The 8,595-nt window shown below is 49.0% G+C and overlaps 1 protein-coding gene across 1 annotated transcript in view; it reads right to left on the bottom strand.

The window, feature by feature from the left end:
* Positions 1-7,587, bottom strand: part of RFTN1 (raftlin, lipid raft linker 1) — a 363,828-nt gene extending 356,241 nt beyond the window's left edge. The window contains exon 1 of the mRNA XM_078664025.1: positions 6,315-7,587. The gene's annotated coding sequence lies outside the window, so the exon portion shown is untranslated. The remainder of the gene's footprint in view (positions 1-6,314) is intronic.
* Between the last annotated feature and the right edge of the window lie 1,008 nt (positions 7,588-8,595).

Below are 8,595 nucleotides of genomic sequence, written 5' to 3'. Positions count from 1 at the left end.
GATTCTTAGAGTTTTTCCATTTGTATCTCTTCCTTGAGTGACTTTACAACTTGTACATTTGCAATTTTTTCTATTTGTATCTCTTCCTTGTGTGACTTTACAACTTTTACATTTGCAATTTTTTTTCCTGTTTGTATCTTCTATGTAACTCATGTAATCCTTAGTCCTTATGTATCGCAACTGGTTCTTTTGTAAAGCGCTCTGACACCTTCGGGTAATGTTAGTGCTATAGAAAATTGCATTAAATAAATAAATAGATCCAGAGGGGAGAGGGGTCTCCTTCTTGCATCCAGCACGGGAGGTGTGTTGCAACTTTTTAGTAATCATTGTACACTCACCCAGGGACCTCCAGGATAACCAGAGTCAGACAGTGTAGTGTGAGGACTCTCTTACACGCCCCCCTCCTTCACACCACAAAACACTGCGACCCATGATAAGAGCGCCTCTCTGTTCCCACATGGGCTCACACTACAAAATCCTTCACACCACACACGTTTCTATGGTGCCATGTCACACCCGTCTAATATTGGCTTTGGCGCCCCGCAATGGGCTATGAATCATAAATGTATTCACAATACAGTGACACAGTAACAAAGGTTCCCTGTGAACCCAACATTCACACCCACACACCGCCAGACGGAAACTCACACAGGTACAGCACACACCCCAAACACAGCCATACTCCCCAACCCCGCGGAGCAGTCACACAGACACACTGCCAGGCGTAAACTCACACAGGCACAGCACTCACCCCAAACTCACACAGGCACACTCCCCAACCCCGCGGTACACCCTCACAGACACACCAGACGTAAACTCACACAGGCACAGCACACACCCTATACTCACACAGGCACACTTCCCAACCTTCACGGTACACCCACACAGATACACACAGGCACACCACCAAACGTACACTCATGCAGACCATTCACCCACTGTGCACTCACATACACTCACAAACACACTGCATACCCTACACTCACACTGGCACACACCATTCACCTACACTCATTCAGGCACACTATCCACCCCACATTCACACAGATGCACCACCGACCCTATACTCACACTTGCACACTGCCCAGCACACCCTTGTCTAATATGCCTACACACTCACCTTACACTTGCACAGGCCATGCACGCTACACTTACATTAACACATTGCTCACCTGTGCTGAAACAGGCACAGCTAACCCTACAAGTCGGGAGTACATGTGGTTACACGCCATCCGCCCACTATTTTCACAGGCTGGACGCTGTCCACGCTGCCAAGAATTTGGGTCCCAAAGAAATATGCTGAAATTGTGCTGGTGTAATTTTCAGACACTGGCATTCAGCAGCGCCCAAGCATTGTCTGCTTTCCATTCCATTTTCCTAGCGTGTAATCTGATCTACTAACCAGATCCCCAACCGCCAATCGGCCCCCGGACTTCGACGGTGGACTTCTACCAATCGGTACCTACGACAGGACTTAAGGCAGTGGATCGAGTGTCCCGACCCTGCCCCTAAACCTATCTTTCACCTCCAATCAAGGCGGTTCACGGGCCAGAACGGGGCTCCATTTCTGTGGCTTTGCCCCAACTACATCCACTGACTTAAAACTGGCAACCCGGTCCTGATGAAGATCCTGACTAGATAGGATCGAAACGCCATCGACCCTCAATACAGCGCGACTCATGGCACATCATCTACCTTGGTTCCCAATCAAATATTAATTGCTCATCTATTGAGGACGAACCATTGCTTTTATACATATTGTTCTTTCACCGTGTCACTTTGCGTCCTTTGCTGTGTTCACCCACTTGTCACTTGCGTCGTCACTTTTTGCTTCACTATCACCTAGGGCTAGATGTAGGTAATTCTATTTTACCGACTCATAAATACCGAATTTTACCGATTCGGTATTTATGAATCGGTAAAATAGAAGGAGGGAGATTTAGGTAAATTCGGTATTTGAATTACCGATTCTGTAAAAATCGGTATTTACTGAATCGGTAAATACCGATTCGGTATTGCCCATTGATTCCTATGGGCCTTGAAGCCCATAGGAATCAATGGGCAATACCGAATCGGTATTTACCGATTTGGTAAATACCGAATCCTGCAAGGGTGCAGGGGGTGTCACTTTGACACCCTCTAGCACCCCGAATACAGGCACGTGTAACATGTGGCACACATACATGCCCTAAGGGCATGTCTGTGTGTCACACTGCACAGTGTGCATGCACAGATGTGCATGCACACCTGGATTTGGTATTTTACCACACAATAGGATTGTGTGGTAAAATACCGACTCTTAAGGGCCTGTGGCACTCTCAGGAGTGTCACCTACATTTGGATTTACCGATTCGGTATTTTACAGAATCAGTACATTTACTGAATCAGTAAATTTACCGATTCTGTAAAATAATGGCCCCTACGTCTGAAAACCCAAATACCGGTCGGTAACGGGACCGGTATTTGGGCTCCTACATCTGGCCCCTAGTGTACAAAGCCCCCTTGGGTTGCCACCGCATTCTATGCCTACAGTGCTGCTTTAACTGTTTTGTATAAAATGTGTTCTTAAATATATGATGCTATAAGCACTTTCTAAAAACTGAAATTTTGGGGTTTCTCTTCCTTTTATCCGCGTTTTTGTAATGTCTTGTACATACATATATACCTGCCGTTTTATTGAATCCGATTGAGGTATTGTTGTGAATTACATATGTACTGGAAAACGAGGAAAGGAGGGTCTTAGGGGAGTTTTGAGACCATGCCTAGGTTGAACCCCCAACACAATAATTTAAACACAAGAAAACCTAGGGGTCTATGAATAAGGTACCTTTTGTGCCCTTAAACCGCAGCGCAAGCTTGCTGGAAGACTCTAGTAGGGGTAGGATAAAGATAAAACTCTAATCTCTTTATTTCAGTTTTATCTTTATCCTACCCCTACTAGAGTCTTCCAGCAAGCTTGCGCTGCGGTTTAAGGGCACAAAAAGGTACCTTATTCATAGACCCCTAGGTTTTCTTGAATTACATATGTACACCCAGATCTCGGTCCGGTCTACGGGTTACACTCCTGTTGCTTTTCCCTCTGCTTTCCACATGCGGGCAGAGAGGGGGGCTTTTTTTCACCTCCAGCTGGGCCGAATATGAAGGCCGAAGTTAAGGGGTCGTCCGGCCTCCTTTTGATGGAGAACCCTGACTGGAGGCGGCCTGGAACCTCACAGTTAAATGTAAATGCAACGGAGGGGACACAAAGGCGCACAGCTTGTTATCTCTTCACAGGTACTTAAGAGAGAGATGCTTTTGACTTCGTTCAGTGCCTGTATATAAGTGCAGGCACCGTAAGAATGTCAGGTGTGTTGATCTGCCCCAGTATTTACATAAATAGCTCTATTTTATAGCGCTATGCATCCAAATTTAGGGTGTCAGAGCTCTTTCTGCAGAGTTTTATATAGCGCGAACTAGACCAGAACTGAATCAGGTATCAGAGCGCTTTACATAGCAACAGTTATGTTACATGAGGACACGCATTAACTTTAGGCACGGGGAGATTAAGTGATTTGCCCAGAATCACAGGAGGTTTTTGGCGTCGTTACCGAGACTTGAACCCAGATCCCCAGGTCTGAGGTCGAGCGCCCTAGCCGTTAGGCCAACCTTGCGCTTACTTTATGTAACATACACATTATATATTGACAGTAAATCATGTACATGTGTAAATCGATGTCCACGATGTGTTACATAAAACAGTGAGGGTTACAGGGTGTAGGACTCGCATGTCCACATCTCACTGTGCTATATTAGAAGGATTACAATTTATGAACTGCAGGAAACAAAAGGATATCTGTGTTCAAAGCAGTAATCCACTTACCCATCTACATAAAATAAAAATCTGTCATCTGTATGTTACATAATGTGCTTTGCAGGAGACACATTGATTTTCCATACTACTTTGATTCAAATCTGGGACTACACAAAACACAGATCTCTCCAGCAAAAGCATTAATCTCCAGAGTTATCTCACCATTATTACTATTCCGTGAGATTTACTGGGCACCTCTGCAGCCGGTGCCTTCACCACACAAAATATTTGAAAATGCTGAATTTGCGACCAATTATGCAGAACAGATCTACTACCATGCTATTCCTGGTTGCTAATTTCTTTATGGGAGTTTATTTTTTTATTTTAATGAATTAGTTGAGACTTAGATTTTTTGTCGGGATTGTGCCACTTTTTTGGCACAACCTCGGCGCCAAATCCAATTTGTTATATCTCATAATGCGCTTAAATGTACTCATGATACACCTGATAAACATGTGTGCGGTCTTAATATCTGATGTCACTTCTTGTGATGTCACTTCCAGTGAGGTCACTTCCAGTGATGCCACCTGCGATGTCACGCGTCGTGACGTCATGCTCTGGGAAGGCATGTATCATGATTTTACTTGCATTCTGCCTAACCTGGTTAGTCCCCCCCACTTCTGTTTTTCAGGACTTGTGCCCCGCCTCCACTCACACCATCACCTTACTCGTCTGCCCCAGTATTGTTCGAATTCCAGTGCCTTTAACAAAAGCATCAATTATTTGGGGAGAGGAGTTGGCCTACCGGCTAGGGCGGTAACTTCGAATTTAGGGAACCGGGTTCGAGTCTCGGCAATGACGCTGAACTTCCTGTGATTCTGGGCAAATCACAAACGGCCACATGCATCAACCTATTTAGGAAGTGCAAACGGTGCGAATCGGTAAAATCGGCCGTTTGCGATTCCTAAATAAGTTTTTGGGATGCATCATACATTTTTGTGAAATTCGCTATTTTTAGTGATTTCCAAAAATGCGATTGCTTTTAAGGAATCGCAAATTTGCGATTCCTTAAAAGCAATGCATGATTGTTTTTCAAATTGCGAATTAGCAATTAGGGGGTGCAAATTACCACGAGGTTGAACCTCGTGGTAATTTGCGAAAAGTTATGAAAATGCTCAAAAATGCATTTTTTTAAACTTTCATGTTACAGACACACATGTCCTTAGGACATGTGTGTGTGTAACATGCACTTTAAAATACATTTCAGGGGTGCAGGGGGGGGTCCTTTGGACCCCCCCTCTGCACCCTTGGAATGCATTAACAAATTGCGAATCGCATTTTCAAATTCGCAATTTGTAAATGCCTTCCCATAGGAATCAATGGGATTTGCGAAATCGCAATTAGGAATTCGCATAATATTTGCGATTCGGTAAAAATTGCGATTTTTACCGAATCGCAAATATTATGCGAATATAATCATGCATCCGATTTTGCGATTCCCTAAAATTCGCAAATAAGGAATCGCAAAACCTTACAATGATGCATGTGGCCGTAATCTCCCCGTGCCTAACAAGAAGGAATGTGTCCTCATGAAATGCAACTGGTGCTGTGTAAAGCGCCCGATACCTTCGGGTCAAGTTCGCGCCATATAAAACTCCGTAAGATAAAATAAATAAATAAATATTTTGCCTATAGCTGCAAAGATTCCAGTTCATATATCCAGAATCGCACTTGCAGGCGCCCCCGTCAGACAGTGATGCTAACTGAGAAAAGTGTCTGTGGGGGCGAGTTCGTAAGATAGCGCGGAGGGTCAATGTACGCGCTGCGCGTCAATTAGTACCTTAGCAGGGCCGACTCGGCCGTTCCTTCTTCTCTGAAACAGAAACTGGAAACAGAAGACGAAGCGCTGGGAAGACGGGCGACGGAATAAAAGGGAAAGAGCAGGGGGCAAACTAGGAGAAACGAGCGGAGAAAATATACCTGTGGCTGGCAAGGAGCCGAAGAAAGTGGAAGGAGGGGGGCTGGAAGGGGTGAAGAAAATGACTGAAAGATAAAAGGGGGTGACAGAGGGGAGAACCTGTGAGAGGAAGGGGAGAAATCAGAGGAAAAGGAGGAACGATAGGGGGTGGGGGGTGTGTGAGAAACCAGCTGAGAACGAGAGAAAAATAGGGTGATGAGACAGAAAAGGGGTCGAAACATGCGAAGAGAAGAATTGAAGGAGAGTGAGAGAGCAAGGGGGAGAGAACGACGGGCCACTGGGGAGGGAGAGAGGGGAGAAGAGAAAGACAGGGAGCGGTGGCAGGAAGAATGAATGTGAGAAAGAAACCCGAAGGGAATAAAAGAAAATGAAAAGTGCATCATGAAAGATAGTGAGCTCAGATGACCAGACAGTCCACCCCCCCCCCCACCCCCGTTTTATCCTCACTCTATACCATTTCTGGGGTACACTTTGGATGGGCGGCAGCCTGGCGTGTCTCCCTAAGCCCCCCCCCCCCCGCCCCTCATGCACCCCCCCCTCACCTACCTGTCCTCTGCCCTCCGCGGTTCTGGTTTTGGGGTGCCTAAGGCAGTCTCCGGGCGCACATCATATGCAGGCTGGGCAGGAACTCGGGGTGCAGGCTGGGGAGGGGCGCGCCTTTTTTGGGGGTGAAATCCTGCTTCCGGGGTGCACCCCCGTTTTACAGGTGAACTTTTACCCCTGAGATGCGGGGGTGCACTCTGTCTCCTGGGGTGCACTTTCGTCCCTTGGTCCCGTCTTCTGCTGGGATCCTCTTGTAATATCGGGGTGCACGTTTATTCCTGGGGCGCACCCTTAATTCTGGGGGTGCATTCTAGCTCCTATGATGCACTTTTGACCTGAGGCGCCGCCTCCTTCTAGTGCTGCACCACTACCTTGGGGTGTTCTCTTTTTCTGAGGTGCACTCTTGTTTCGGGGTGCTCTAATGTCCGAGTGGTACCCCCTTGTTACCAAAGGCGCACTTTTGCTGATGGCCCGCACCCTGCTCCGGTGCACTCCAGTCCCTGGTGCACTCTTACAGCTGTCGGTGCCTCTTGTTACCACTTCAGTCCCTGGTGCACTCTTACAGCTGTCGGTGCCTCTTGTTACCACTTCAGTCCCTGGTGCACTCTTACAGCTGTCAGCACCTCTTGTTAGCGACGGTGCACTTTGTCCCTGGTGCACTTTTACAGCTGTCGGTGCCTCTTGTTACCGAAGGCGCACTTTGTCCCAGGTGCACGTTAACAGCTGTCGGTGCCTCTTGTTAGCGACGGAGCACTTCTGTCCCTGGTGCACTTTTGCTGCTGTCGGTGCCTTTTGTTATCGAAGGCGCACTTCTGTCCCTAGTGCACTCGGACAGCTGTCGGTGCCTCTTGTTACCGCTTCTGTCCCTGGTGCACTCTTACAGCTGTCAGCACCTCTTGTTACCGAAGGCGCACTTTGTCCCTGGTGCACTCTTACAGCTGTCGGTGCCTCTTGTTACCACTCCTGTCTCTGGTGTACTCTTTACAGCTGTCGGTGCCTCTTGTTACCGATGGGTTTCTTTTTTATTGGAGGTGAACTTTGGTGCCGGAGTTTATTCTGTCTCCTGAGCTTGCACTCTTGCTTCGGGGTGCACTCCTGCCTCGGGGGTCACTCTTGCTTCCAGGGTCTTGTCCTGGGGACTCGCTCGTGCTTCTTGGGGGGGCACTCACCCACGCCCTGCCAGTAGGGGGGGGCTCTTCCTCCGCGGCCCCCACACACTCTCCTCCGCTCTGAGCTCAGCACAAACTATGCTCCGAGCCGCTCGGATACAAACCACATCCTCTGACAGCTCAGCCCCTCCGAGGGGGGGGCAGGGGGGCGGGGCAGGGACCGTCCCACGGCCCCCCAGGAAAGGCGCTGAAGAGGGAGACGGGGCAGTGTGAGGGTGTGGGACAGGAAAGGGTGGGGGGCAGCGGCTGGTTCAGGGTCTTATGCAGCCGGGCAGAGGAAACCCCTCTCACGGTCCCCGTGCCCCTCCCTCCCCCGCACCCCTCCCCGCACCTCCGCTCGCATCTCGAGCCCCGCTCCGCCTTCTCCGTCGTCTGTGCTCTCCTCCTACGTCTCATACCTTTCTCCTTCTTCACCTCTCCTCCTCTCCTCCTCTCCTGCATCTCTGCCTCTCCTGCCACGACCTCCTCCTGCACCTCTCCTCCCCCTCTCCTCTCCTCCTGCACCTCTCCTCCCCCTCTCCTCTCCTCCTGCACCCCTCTCCTCCCCCTCTCCTCTCCTCCTGCACCCCTCTCCTCCCCCTCTCCTCTCCTCCTGCACCCCTCTCCTGCACCTCCTGTCCATACCGCCTCCTGCACATCTCTCGTTCCCCTTCACCTCTCCTCCTCCTCCACCTCTCTCCTGCACCTCTCTCCCGCACCTCTCTTCTCCTGCACCTCTGTCCTCTCGTGCAGTGTATTGAAGCATTTCTACAGCACTTTCCTGCCACTTGACGTTTACACACACACTCTCTCTCTCTCTCTCCCTCTTTCTCTCTCTCTCTCTCTCTCTCTCTCTCTCTCTCTCTCTCTCTCTTTATCTCTCTCTCTCTCTCTCTCTCTCTCTCTCTGTCTCTCTCTCTCCCTCTTTCTCTCTCTCTCTCTCTCTCTCGCTTTATCTCTCTCTCTCTCTCTCTCTCTCTTTCTCTCTCTCTCTCTCGCTCTCTCTCTCTCTCTCTCTCTGTCTCTCTCTCTCTCTCGCTCTCTCTCTCTCGCTCTCTCTCTCTGTCTGTCTCTCTCTCTCTCGCTCTCTCTCTCTCTCGCTCTCTCTCTCTCTCTGTCTCACTCTCTCTCTCTCT

The sequence above is a fragment of the Lissotriton helveticus genome, chromosome 10 (assembly GCF_964261635.1).
Source record: "Lissotriton helveticus chromosome 10, aLisHel1.1, whole genome shotgun sequence".
NCBI classification, from domain to species: domain Eukaryota; kingdom Metazoa; phylum Chordata; class Amphibia; order Caudata; family Salamandridae; genus Lissotriton; species Lissotriton helveticus.
Note: the sequence above shows the minus strand (reverse complement) of the source record. Positions and strands in the feature narration are given on the sequence as shown.